Genomic DNA, 13,822 nt, shown 5'->3' with positions numbered 1-13,822 from the left:
CTTACATCAACACTTTTTGCCCCTAAGTTTTTCACAAAACTATATGTACCATTTTATGCAGTATGCCTTTGAAAGCTGCAAGCAGGTATAGCGCGACCTGACTACAAAAAAATTGAAAACCCAAATGAAAGACAGTGGGAGGCTTTGCTGGCCAGCTCTGACCCGGAGGCTCAGCTCTACCTGGTAACAATTAAGAGCTCGCAAACTGGCGAAAGCCAGTGGTACCCTGGACTGGGGGCGCCAACCGCTCGTCAGCCTCGGTTGAAGAGGCGAAGAAAAAGATCCCCGAGCAGTTAATAAAGTTCACTCACTCACTCACGCTAGCGCATGGCAAACTGTTCAGTGGATATTCTGTCAACCGCTGCCATTTTCGTTTAGAGCAAAAGAGGCACTGACGAAAATTCATAGCACGTCTCAGATTCAGAGTAAGGAACAAAAATTTACGTATACAGTTAAAAATTTCAGTGGTCTAGTGAAGTGGACTGTTCTAGCTTCGTTTAAAACAAATCAGTAGGTTGAAAGACAGCAGATGTATACGTAATCTCGCGACTGACGCACACGTAGACAGTCGTAGTCAGATTAATACAGTGATAAAAAACATTTAATCAAGGAAATGGGCATAAACAAATATGCATAATTGAAAAGAGCAGCAAGCAATAAAAAAAATGTCCTTCAAAGTTAACACATTGCACTCATTCATCAAAACGGTACATGTGGCTAGAAAATTAGTCTCAAAATCTTTCTGGACGGTTTGTGCACATAAGGAGCTGGCCTTTCGTTCCTGTCTGTCACCTTCTTAGCATAATTGACAAGAAGGATTCTGAGGAATTTCACATATTAAAGAAGCGGACCTTATAGCATGGCTATTGTCAATGCCTTCCAGGCAACTCAGCAAAAGGTGAGTTCTCAAGTGCTGGCTGGATTAAGATTTGAAGGACTTCAAGGACATTTGTGTCGTGCACGACAGCTTTTTCAAAAAAAAAAAAGACAACCAAAAAAGACACAACCTTGTCCAAGAGGGCTACAAACTCTGGTTTTGGATAATGCAGTCCGCTAGAATCTTGTCCTCGCAGAATAGTGTACATGGGGCTGCTTCTTTCGCTGGTTTCAAGAAGGATAGCACAAGCGTCACACCCGAAGTCACTGATTAACTTTACAATTAATGTATCCAGCGACGTAAGCTAAACCAGAATACGTGACAGTGGGTAATGGGATGACAGGAGATACCATCACTTCTTTCAGTTCCTCGGTTACTGATTGCAGCAGAGCTGAAATGATTTCGTCGGTGTCGACATTAGGTGCCAAGGCGCGCAATACAGTGCGACATATAACTCCTATAGTCACCTCGATCTGAATAAATAGCACAGAGAAAAGCTTTTATATTCATTATTGAGGAGTGTCCCTTGAGTAACAGTGGCAAATGTGTAATAAGCAAAGCATTCTAGCAAAATAATGGGGCAGCGATTGCTCTCTAAGGCAGGCATTACTGCACAGATAGTTACAAGTAACTATTAGTTCAAAACATACTAGAAAAAGAAAGAAAATATTGCTAATTAGGGCTTGAAATAGATTTCCTGTTTTTTTTCATGAAATAATCATGATATCATGTAAACATTTCATTAAACCAAAGTTTATTTGCAAAATTAAAATAATGTTTATAATACAACATAAAGCGTTTGCTGGTCTATAAATTATAGCAAAATTGAAAACAAAACTTCAAAGCATTTACTCTGACGTTATTCTAATACTTTATGTCATGTAAGCATTGTGCAACTTACATTACATTTTTATAAAATTATTTTCATCTTCGGTGTTACCTCGATGGTTTCTCATCTAGCGCTGAAAGACGGTTTTGCCATTGTTGCTGTTATGTTTGCCTTGAATTAAGAAGCTTCGATGTGATCACTGCTCATTCACTTTTTTTATTCATCTTCTTGTACAGGCTTGGGAAAAAATTCAGATTAAAATGAACAAAAGTAGATACCATGCCGCAATACATGTCATATGCTTGTCGAGCGCTTGCTGAACGACAGTGTTTTTTAATATAAAGACTCCATTCACGTGTGTAGCACGCTGACAGGATGCCGCTGCAGCATCTACCTTCTGTAATTGTTCATTTAGGGACTGCACTCACCACGAAACCCGCGGGCGACAGCGCGAAACCAGGCACATGCCACCCGCCGCCACTGAAGCAGATGCGGAGCGAACAGTGAGCAGGTCGCGCCCCTTGCGGCGGCGGAGAGCGTGACTCAAGGAGAAAAGTTATCATTGTTCACGCGGCGATTGAGAAGGCCGTAAGAAAGAGCGCGCGCTCTCTCCCTCGAGACCGGCCATGGTAGCCCTTGGCTTGTTGCGGCCTCTTCCGCCAGATGGACGGTGCGGTGCTGGATCGCAGGGTCCGCGCTTCGCAGCAGGGTATCCGAGGCTACTCGTAATATTTTGTCCTATCCCTGGAGATTATGGGCACTCCCAAATTATGTGGTCGAGGGTCCCTATCGCCCCACAGTGTTTGCACAGATCATTGTCCCTAAGGTCTGGTAGCGCGTGAAACGCCCACACCGGGTTCATGAACGTATTAGTTTGTAGCCGCCTCCACGCGACAGCTTCTCTATTATTTGGTCGAACATCTGACGGGGGTACCAGTCTACGTTCCAATTCATAATGGTCGATGATTTCCCCGTAATTTTGCAGACGCTCGTCGTATGCCCAGTGTTTGGGGGGGGGGGGGGGGGGGGGGGGGCTCGACGGCTGTACAGGGTGTTGCACAATTAGACCCGCGCTGTAGAATGCTTCTCCCAGCTAAACCGCGGAATCCTTGCAGTTCAGATTTCGCACAGAAATCGCATTTTGTCGCTAGTATTTTTTAATACTAAATTTGTTTGTGGTACTTGCCTGATTCGATCAGAAGAAGTAAAATATTCCCATCGCCTGCGGCGGCGGCGACGCCAGACGAACCGCTGCCCCAGCGATGGGACTGGTGGCGCCACCTCATGCTGCTAACAACAACTCTGTAGCAGGAAAAGAGGGGGCGAGCGTTTCTGGCAGAAGGTTTGAGTTGTAAGCAGCATGAGGTGGCGCCACCAGTCCCATCACTGGGGCAGCGGTTCGTCTGGCGTCGCCGCCGCCGCAGGCGATGTGAATATTTTACTTCTTCTGATCGAATCAGGCAAGTACCACAAACAAATTTAGTATTAACAAATACTAGCGACAAAATGTGATTTCTGTGCGAAATCTGAACTGCAAGGATTCCGCGGTTTAGCTGGGAGAAGCATTCTACAGCGCGGGTCTAATTGTGCAACACCCTGTAGAGATCTCGGGCTAGCTCGTGCCCCAGATGTTGCCCAGACCCCGGGGGCAACTGGCGTGACGTCACGGCCTCCATGGAAGGGCCTTAGTCAAGAGGGTGTTGCTTCTACTCTCCAAAGAAATTTTGAGATTTGAGGCTCAGAAGCTGGTTCTGAACTAGGGGATCCCCTAGTGCAGAACCCTGCTCTGCGGTGCCTTTCACCCCTTCAAGGCCCCTACAGCCAAAACACAAAGCGAAGATGAGGAATGGTTATAAAACATACAAGGTGTTGCACAATTAGACGCGCGCTGTAGAATGCTTCTCCCAGCTAAACCGCGGAATCCTTGCAGTTCAGATTTCGCACAGAAATCACATTTTGTCGCTAGTATTTTTTAAGACTAAATTTGCTTGGGGTACTTGCCTGATTCGATCAGAATAAGTCAGATGTTCCCATCGCCTGCGGCGGCGGCGACGCCAGACGAACCGCTGCCCCAGCGATGGGACTGGTGGCGCCACCTCATGCTGCTTACAACAACTCAAACCTTCTGCCAGAAACGCTCGCCCCCTCTTTTCCTGCTACAGAGTTGTTGTTAGCATCATGAGGTGGCGCCACCAGTCCCATCGCTGGGGCAGCGGTTCGTCTGGCGTCGCCGCCGCCGCAGGCGATGGGAACATCTGACTTATTCTGATCGAATCAGGCAAGTACCCCAAGCAAATTTAGTCTTAAAAAATACTAGCGACAAAATGTGATTTCTGTGCGAAATTTGAACTGCAAGGATTCCGCGGTTTAGCTGGGAGAAGCATTCTACAGCGCGCGTCTAATTGTGCAACACCCTTTATTGATGCGGCGGAGTAGCAACACATACAAAATATGCGCCTAACAAGCGTCGCAGAATTGAAAGTTACTCGACGAAGCGTCACAGCGGTACGGTACATCAATTGAGTCTCCGGCTTTCCGGTACAAGTACAGTATATTCTAGCCACTGTAACGAGGCTTATGACTTGGGAGTTTTTGGACGCATTTGGTCTCAGGCGTGGTCTCAGCTATTGACTGCAATGGGTTAAGTGTCAAAAAATACCATTGGTTTCAGTTAGAAATATTCAATTGGTTCCAATAGCTTTATTATTAATATTATAATAGTTTAATTGTGTATTAGCTCTATGGCATACACTTACGGGCAACTACCAAGCAACCATGCCCTTTCGGGTGTAATCGCGAAATACCTTATGCAACCGTGGACTGCAACCGCACATACAGCAACACTTACTTATAATTAAGGCCACTAATTAGCGTTAGCGCTACTATCCAAAACAAAGTTGTTGTTTTTTCTAAATGCCGGCTTTTTGCATTTTTAGTGGCGCCCCCTATTGCAATAGCCTCAAGCCCTCACCTCAACTGCCTCAACTCTTTCTGCTGTTGCATACTTCTATTACCTCTGTTTCAGGAGCAGCGTTGCCATCTGGTGAAATTCGCCACCAGATTTCGGAAATCTGGTGAATTGTTGGAGGTCCTGGTGTCCAAGTCCACGAACTACTACACCAGACAAAATCTGGTGATATCTGGGGAAAACCACTCAGGGGCGCTGCTGATCCAAACGTTTAGCACTAGGATGCGCAAGCGGCCACTCAATCTCAAGAGAAGGAAACCTGGACGGAAGTGACTGAAGTGTAATACAGGGGAATTGTTATGCATCTTTGGAGTGAGGAGGCCGCGGCTTCGGCGGCAAACTTCCAGAGGACTCTGCAACATTATGGGTCAAAGTTTTCAAAGACGAAAACACCATGGGTGAAAAGCCCTACTAGGAACTGGCATTGTATGCACTGGCCTGTCTCTCATGCCCAGTGTCAAATGCAGCAGTGGAGCGGGTATTCGGTCAAGTCACATGTGTGAAGACCATGTTCTGAAGCAAGAGTCGCTGAAAACTCTGGATGCCATTGTACGGATTCGCTCAACATTGTCATCCAGGCAGATGTGCCAAGGTCATAATGTTCTGCGTGATCAAAATTCGTCATCACCGATGATATGATACGCGGGTTCCGCTCATACATATATGACGCCCAAAGTGATGATTTGGGGCTGCATGACATGCTTTTATTTTAATCAAATGAGTGACGACAGCTATTTCGTGGTCATTTGTAATCATTTTATAGCATTTTTTGGATTCTGGGGAAATCTGGGGAAATTTCGTCGAGGTTCTGGTGTCGCGGCCACTTTCCAATCTGGCAACGCTGTTCAGGAGGCAGTTTGTGCATACCTTGGTTTGTGTAAAGCTCACTTTAGTTTGTGCATGCATGGCGCTTTGTGCTTGTTATTTAAACCATTTAAACAACTTGACGCTTGTTGCTTTCAAGGTTGCTTTGGTTTATGTCTACATTTAAAGACAAAACACTTAGCCATCATGAACCAGCGACGTGTAGAACAACGCGCATCCCTGAGCGCCGTTGTAGCGACGCTCGTAACGAGTATTCTAGACAGTAGCAGCAGCAGTAGCAGCAGTGACAGTGAGGAAGAGCTTGTCCTAAATGAACTTTTAAAGTTCAGTCAGAATCCAAGCAAGAAAGGGAGGGTAGGAGACTGCGTAACAAAGCCTTTGCTGGAATTTACAGATGAAGAGGTAAGGTCCTGCTACTGCATTTAGTAGTACGTGTTTAGTCACTTGATTTGACCAACCGAGCTGTCAACATTCTAGCGCCATACCGCACGTGTTTGGTGCAGTTGTGCTTGCTTTACCATTCCCATTCTCTGTGCAGTTTTTCGAGGATTTCCGGGTACGCCGTAGCGTTGTCGTATCCTTAATTAAACGGTACGCACGATCAAGTTTTTATACTGTGAATTTTTCTCATGGTGGCCTCCCGCAGAAGAGCCCAGAAGAGCACATTCTTTGCTTTCTTTGGCAAGTATTGCTGTTTTCTACAAAAAAAAAAAAAAAAAAAAAAAAAACAAAGTAAAGAAAAAGACAAACATGGATGCGCATATGCAAATTAACTGTGTTAAGTGCACTCCACGTTTTTGCAGGTACGCTACCAATAAGGTATGCATCAAAGACGTTGCTATTCGTTTCTGTATCAGCGAGAGCACAGTTCATGGCATCGTAGAGAAGCTGCTCGACTACTTATGCAGTCTCCTTCCACGAAAGATATGTTTCCCTGAAGACCTGGACTTGCTTGCAGACGACTTTGAACAGGTGCGTTTGTTTCAGCTTGCGTGATGTTTCTTCACGCGTCTAGCAATGCAGCTGTTTGACATTTCAGTGATTACATTTTCCCTAAGGGCAGCGGTCACAGGCAGCATTTGACAGAACTCTTATTTTAACTGGCACCCTAGCTAAATACGCTGCAGGGCCACTGTAGCATTGACTGCTATGGAGGCAGCATCTTCAACTGCAGAAAGTCATTTGACGATAGTGCACACAGTTCATTTCAATGACACTCTTGGCGCCTGTGAACAAGTTTTCTTTTTCCAGCTTTGACCAACATGGTTTTTGGGCTCTGTCGTTAAAATCCTACTGATGTTTTCTTTTTCTTCAAAATCTAGCTGAAGCGCCAAGGACGAGATGACCGATAACTGAAAAGCTGATATTATGATCTCAAAAAAAAAAAAAAAAAAAGAAAGAGTTGTTTTATTGAAATTGTTACTTGATCAGGTGCTGTAGCGGTTCTCACTGATGACATTTCAGAAGTAGTGAACATGTATGAGCAGTTTCAAAAGTAGCACGGTTGCATGCTGCCATGCTGTCACTCGGAACGCAACAAGTATGGTGTGGTGAGCGGGTCGCATAATTCTCTGTCAATGGTAGGGTTCTCTGAGCAGTGTCACCTAGTGGCAAACGACAGAAGCTTTATTGAAATGAATAAGTGCGCTATTAAAGCCTACATTGTCATCGCTTTATAGGGAGCTTGCATGAAGTGATGCATGCCAGGTAAATCCGCCATGATGTTGTCGCTGGCAGCAGACGGCGGGCAGCGCAGCCAGGGTGAATTGAGCAAGTGCCTTGTATTTTCGATGGTCCACCGAGCAAATACGCTGATTTTCGTGCGCTGCCCTTACGTGCGTGCAATTGTCAGCAGATTCCTGAAGAACTTACGTGTGGACGCTGTGCCCGGAAAATCGGGCGCACTATGAAGAAATGCAATTGCAGTGCGACACGGACCTGTTCAACCTACGCGACAACTGACTGCCCTGTGCGTCTGGACCTGGCCGCCCGTCGACATCGCCGGCATTCATGATTTCTAGTTCTAGCAAGTAGTTTTATACTTGCCTGGATTGGTGTCGTTCTCGCGTACTTGTGTTGGCCCGTACGAGCCATTCGAGTCGGCGTCGCTAGAGGAATCACTTGCCTTCTCGCCCTCATGCAGACGTATTGTTGGAATCGTGAAGAACCCGAAGTCTGTTTGTCCGATCGCGCCAGCATCGTTTGCGCGCATTATGCGACCATGCAGTGGTAGTGCTGTGCTTCATCGTTTGCTGCCAATGACAACATCATGGCGGATTATCCAGCATGCATCGCTTCATGCAAGCTCCCTATAGTACAGTGGATTAGCACTGCATTTTTGAACGCCAAAACATTGGTTTGAATTCACTTCATAGGATGGTTTTTTTTTTTCTGTACTCCAATTCACAACCATCAAATAAATTACTAACATATTCTCTGGGGGTGTGTTCCCATTTAGGTTGCTCTGTGTGATGCTTTAGAATCTAATAGCCATAAACCAACACTGAGCAGAGCCAGGAAGTGACATCAAAATGTTGGGGTGTGGCAATACCACACAATGCAGTTACCTTCACCATAATAATCCCCCGCCTTCCGTGAGTATGTGTTACCTTTAAGGTTGTGTTCAGAGACACATCTGAGCCGAAGTCACTAACTTGCCGACAGACAACCATGCAGTTAGACAACCTGTCAACTACCACCAGCTTTTCGTTCTTTGCTCAAAACCCCGAAAATGCCAACAGCAGATTTGGTTTAACTCTATATTCTGCTGTAACAGTCCTCAGGTTGTGTCTTATGCAGCATTCATCATAATTTCCTCCTTTCACCATAGCTACCTTCTGGTAGACACCTTGTGGTTTTGCACTTCTCTGCTCTTGCTATAACCTTCCAAGCAATTAGGCCACCCAGCACCTCCTGCCCTCTCTCTCTCTCTGTGTGCCTCTTCCTCTTTTTCCCCTAGAAATGGAGAGGGGTTGTTCTCAGTCTACTCAGTCTACTGTGGTGATTGGATTGAATTAAGTTTGATTCAGTTCTACCCGTCCCCTGTTGCTGGTGGCAGTTAAATTAATTCACTAAATAAACAAGGTTTTATGGCTGGTGCTGTAGATGCCACTGTAGAATGTAGGGCTACCACTCCTTTAACACCTTTCACTGTAAAACGTGATTTTCATTCTGATTTGGTTTGATTTAGGGTGTTTAAAATCCCAAAGTGACTCAAACTATAAAGGGTACTGTAGTGGAAGGAAGGAATAATTTCGACCACCTGGGGTACTTTACTATGCACCGACATCACAGTACACGGGTACCTTTATCGCCTCCACTGAAGGGTGGTCGCAGCAGCTGGGATCGAAACCATGCCTCTGGGCAATGTATTAAATGCCCAAACTGAGCCACTGTGGCAGGGATTTTTATTTCTGCCCACAGAACTATGTGAATTGTTACCATAATTGAATGAATGGTACTTTCATGTATATACAGACTAAGTCAAGGTGTCAGCTGTGAGAGAAGCAGGAGATTTGCTGAAAGACATAGCTACGCAAAAGCAAACCCAATAGCACAACATATTATTTTTTTGTGGCCGCTGTCACTGTATTAGCAAGTGATGGAGCAGTTTTATATTTTGTTCTTGATTTATTGTGTGTGGCCCTGCATAATGACAAGTAGTTTTAATTAGCCTTAGATATTTAGAAATATCCTATTAAATACACAAATTTTTTTAAGAGATATCCCAGTTCTTAAACATTCTGTAATGAAGGCGGTCAGTGATGAAATCCTAAAAGTTCGTAATGCTAAGTTCCGCATGGTGCAGACCAGAGGTCAATTATTGTTCCATTTTGTCATGCTGTGCACTAAAAGTGGTTCATCGTGCATGGTTTGCATCACGCTCGTTTTGATGCTTAGGCATTTCAGTTCCCCAAAGTTTCTAGGCATATAGGAATATGCCTTCTAAGCACTTGAACTTATAGCAATACTCAAGTATTGTTTGACTGCACATTTGTGGCAATGATGCATAAAACTCTTGCCTTGATTTAGTCAGTTTCAGCATGGTATACATGTGCCTAGTTGGTTTATGGGTCTTAACATCCGAAAGTGTCTCAGCCTATCAAAGACACTTCTGCTTGAAAGATATATATATATTTTTTTCTCGAGGTCAAGAGAAGCTCAGAAATTTGAAGTTGAGTTTTTAACGACTAGGTGCTTTCATTTCCTAGCATTCAGTTTTTTGAAGCATATGTTGTGTGTTTGACAAAAAAATCTAAAATGCTGGGACTGTTTTTGCGTAAGCTATAGCAGGGTGGCAAAGTCAGCAGCAACTTCTGTTGTTTCATGCAGCTTTCTGGCTTTCCTGGAGTTGTAGGCTGCATTGGAGGAACTTGCATAAACACACGTTCTCCAGCCCATGTTCTGAAATCGTCGAACCAGCAAAGCTTTGCGTCCGTCAGGTTGCAGGCTGTGTGTGACAACAAGTGTCGCTTCATGGACGTCTTTGTGGGGCCACCTGGGGACCTTGAGTCAGAAAGTGTCTTTCTTGCCTCGCCCTTGGCTGAAGAGCTTCCATACTGGTGCCCCGACAAGAACCACCTGCTGGGAGATGAGGGATACCCTTTGCGAGAGTACCTCCTTACGCCATACAGCAGTGGTCAAGGTTCCAAAGACTTGGCTGAGCAATATGAACTGGTGTTCAATGAGCGGCATGAGAAGACCAGGGCCAAGATAGACAATGCTTTTAGGCTTCTGAGGCAGCGGTTTAAGCAGCTTCACTTTCTAGAGTTTGTGACGGCAAGTAAGATGCGCAGGTTCATAATGGCCTGCTGTGTTGTTCACAATATGTGTGTGGAAGCTGGGGATGTAGAACTGGAATTGGAGTGGACTGAAGCTAATGGTGATCACGTTACAGTGTGTAACGAATCGGATGCAGAGGCAGAGGAGAAAGATGAAAGAGAGCTTGGCAGTCTAAAAAGAGAGAGGCTGGCAAAAAGCTTTGTAACATGATGTTGGTTTTGGCTGTTATTTTCATTTATATTGTAGTCAGCGCTCACAGCAAACAAACATCTTTGCATTATTATTCTAATAAGTATTCACTCGGGCACTTCTCCACTGTCAATTTTAATTTTACTACCTACCTGTGCCAAGTGCATAGGTACTGTTGCATTTGAACATCAAGACTTTGCTGTACTGTTCGACCAAAGAATTTTGTTTCAAGCATTTTTATTTTTATTTCTTTTCAGTTTGTTCATCTCTCTTGAATATAAATTTCGTGCTTGGCTAGAAATTTGGTTGTCTTGCTAACATACTTTGATAGGTTTCAGTTTTTCAAATTTGTATGTCATTAGCATGTTTTATGTTTTGATCTCAAAGTTATATTTTTCTAGCTGTTAAAGAGGAGGCAAAGGCTCCTTTGGAATGTAAAATATCTAAAAAACAAATTGGGGACACTTCAGCTCCACTTTTAAGGGTATGGCGAGATAGTGTAGGCTACCAGCCCAGATATAAAGCCCCGTTTTAAGCAATATGTATGAGCATGACTGCATGGCCTAGAGGTAACGTGAATCCTGATAATGCCCTCTCATTTGAAAGGAAAGGATTGAGTTGGCAGCTCCTGCCAAATGTAACGTCAGGCAATTCTACGTCTAGTCAGTGTGCAGCCATGGCAGCTACCAGCTACCACCTGTCAGTGCCATGCTCGTGATTTTTCGCTCACAACGCCAGTGTCGTATTTTCGGTGAATGGGGCCTTTACCTCTATTGCGTTAAAATGAAGTAACATATCTTTGGATGCAGAGAAGCTCTAAAAAAATTATGCCAAAAGCCACAACTCAAATTGAGGGGGAAATCTGATTTCACATTTTGCAGCAGTGCAGGTTTATAAAGTGGCTATACAGTAAACTAGAAAAATTGCTATTGAGCAATCATGATGCATGTTGTCTTCAAAATTCCTGGTTCGGTGAGATTGTGTGAAGTAGTGGTTTTGCACTAAACATATTGAAGTTTAACCTGTTATACAGATGGCACCATGTGAAAGCACCGTGAATTACTTGCACCAAGACACTTGGGCTTTGATGTCATGATCTGGTGGGCCAATCAAGAATTAGGCACGACGATGTTAGGCACGACGACTGTTGACAAGAGTCTTGCTCAGCTCTGTTGCCTGTATGAGTGCTTTTGCACTAAAAAGTTAAATTTTCGGGAGAAAAGTAGTCATTTACGGCGGTCATTTTAACGTGGTTATCTTAGCTTGAGGTGGGTGACAGAATATCAAATTTTTTTCATTGCAGAATGAATACAATTAAAAATAGGTGCAAATTGAACAGGATATTTTTGACTCATTTTGAATGTTAGTGTACGTAGTTTAAACCAAAGAAATGCTTTTCCGCAAAAGTTACGAAAAAACAAAACAAAAAAACATTGGCCATCATCGCCATTATCCCTCCCTCATTTCATACTATCATCATCATCAGCCTGACTATACCCACTGCAGGGCAAAGGCCTCGCCCATATTTCTCCACTTAACCAGGTTCTGTGCTAGCTGCATCCACTTAACCCCTGCAAACTTCTTAATCTTATCCGCCCACCTAACTTTCTGCCGCCCCCTGCTACGCTTTCCTTCCCTTGGAATCCAGTTTGTTACCCTAAGCGACCATTGGTTATCCTCTCTTCGCATTACATGTCCTGCCCATGTCCATTTCTTCTTCTTAATTTCCACTAGAATGTCGGTAACTTGAGTTATTTCTCTGACCCACTCTGCACGCTTCCTATCTCTTAATGTTACCCCTACCATTTTTCGTTCCATAGCCCTCTGGGTTGTCCTCAACTTAAGTAGAACTCTCTTGGTTAGCCTCCACGTTTCAGCCCCATAGGTGAGTACAGGTAAGATGCAACTGTTGTATACTTTCCTCTTGAGCGATACCGGTAAGCTGCTAGTCATAATCTGCGAGTGCTTGCCAAATGCGCTCCATCCCAATCTTATTCTTATTTCCTTTTCATGGTCCGGATCTGCGGTTACTACTTGTCCTAAGTAGACATATTCGCCTACTACTTCCAGTACTTCGCTACCTAATGTAAACTGCTGTTTCTTCCTGAGGCTGTTGAACATTACCTTAGTCTTCTGCATATTGATTTTCAAGCCTACCTTTCTACTTTTCCTGTCTAGGTCATCAATCATTATTTGCAGTTCATCCCCCGAATTGGCTTAGCAAGGCAATGTCATCAGGAAATCGCAGATTACTGAGGTATTCTCCATCTACCCTTATCCCTAACTGCTCCCATTCCAAGTCTCTGAATACTTCCTCTAAGCAAGCTGTGAATAGTACTGGGGAGATTGTGTCCCCTTGCCTAACACCTTTCTTTATGGGAATCATACTATAGTAATAGTAATAAACTTCATTGTGCAGACTAATCTTTTGTTCAAAATTCTTTGGATAACAGTTGAATTCAAAGAAAAAAAGTCTACTATCACAGTGACTTAATGCTGACATGACAAAGAAGCTCCCTGAGTTGTCTTGAAGCATAACAAGGTGGTGAAATGCCTCCTTACTGGAGTGATGTCAGTGGTTAATTATACTATTAGAGTGGCAAGAGGCACTGCTGGCAAAGAGCAGCTGACAGCACAGCACATTGGGTTTATGCAAGGCCTAGCATTGCAGGGCTCTTCAGGCGTGCTGACATTAGATTCCAAAATAAAGAGCACATAAACTCCAGCTACAACATATTACTGTTTCAAAATGCTGCAATGCTTCGGCACAAGTTGAGCAATTTCTGACTCTTCAAAAGGTTTGGGAATTGTTAATGTAGTGCAAATTGAACAGAATTGTAAATGCCATTTGCAGGCTGTGTGAATTTTGGATACTGGCACACCGCAAATTTAAGCTCATTGCTGTGTACGAAAAGAGCACATAAAAGTTTTTGAAAATATTCATTTACCATGCTGATATTACTTTTCGCATATCAGGAGTGCTAGACATAGTCTGCCAGCATGCCTCAAGTTATTTGCCTTTTCTCTTGGAATTGTTAAATAGAGACGGCATAACTTCAAAACTACGATTTAAAAATGTGGCGCTAGGTAATGCCCACCAAAGCAAAAGCAAGGAAACTGGAAAGCCAGAAACACACGAGGTATTATCATTTTTGCGATAAAGCAGTCTTGAAGGTTTCACTTAAGAATGGTAATTTCGGTCAGGTATAACAATTAATGCAGCATTTGTGTGGTCTTTTTCTGGAGCCTTGAGATAATGATTCACAACAGATTACAGTCAGTTTACAAACCGTCAAAAGTTTGAAGAGCTCAAAGGAGAACTTTTTTTTTTTCTTTTACCCCTAACTTAAGA

The sequence above is a fragment of the Amblyomma maculatum genome, chromosome 4 (assembly GCF_055883805.1).
Source record: "Amblyomma maculatum isolate TAMU_Amacu chromosome 4, ASM5588380v1, whole genome shotgun sequence".
Classification (NCBI taxonomy): domain Eukaryota; kingdom Metazoa; phylum Arthropoda; class Arachnida; order Ixodida; family Ixodidae; genus Amblyomma; species Amblyomma maculatum.
This window is presented reverse-complemented; position numbering follows the sequence as displayed.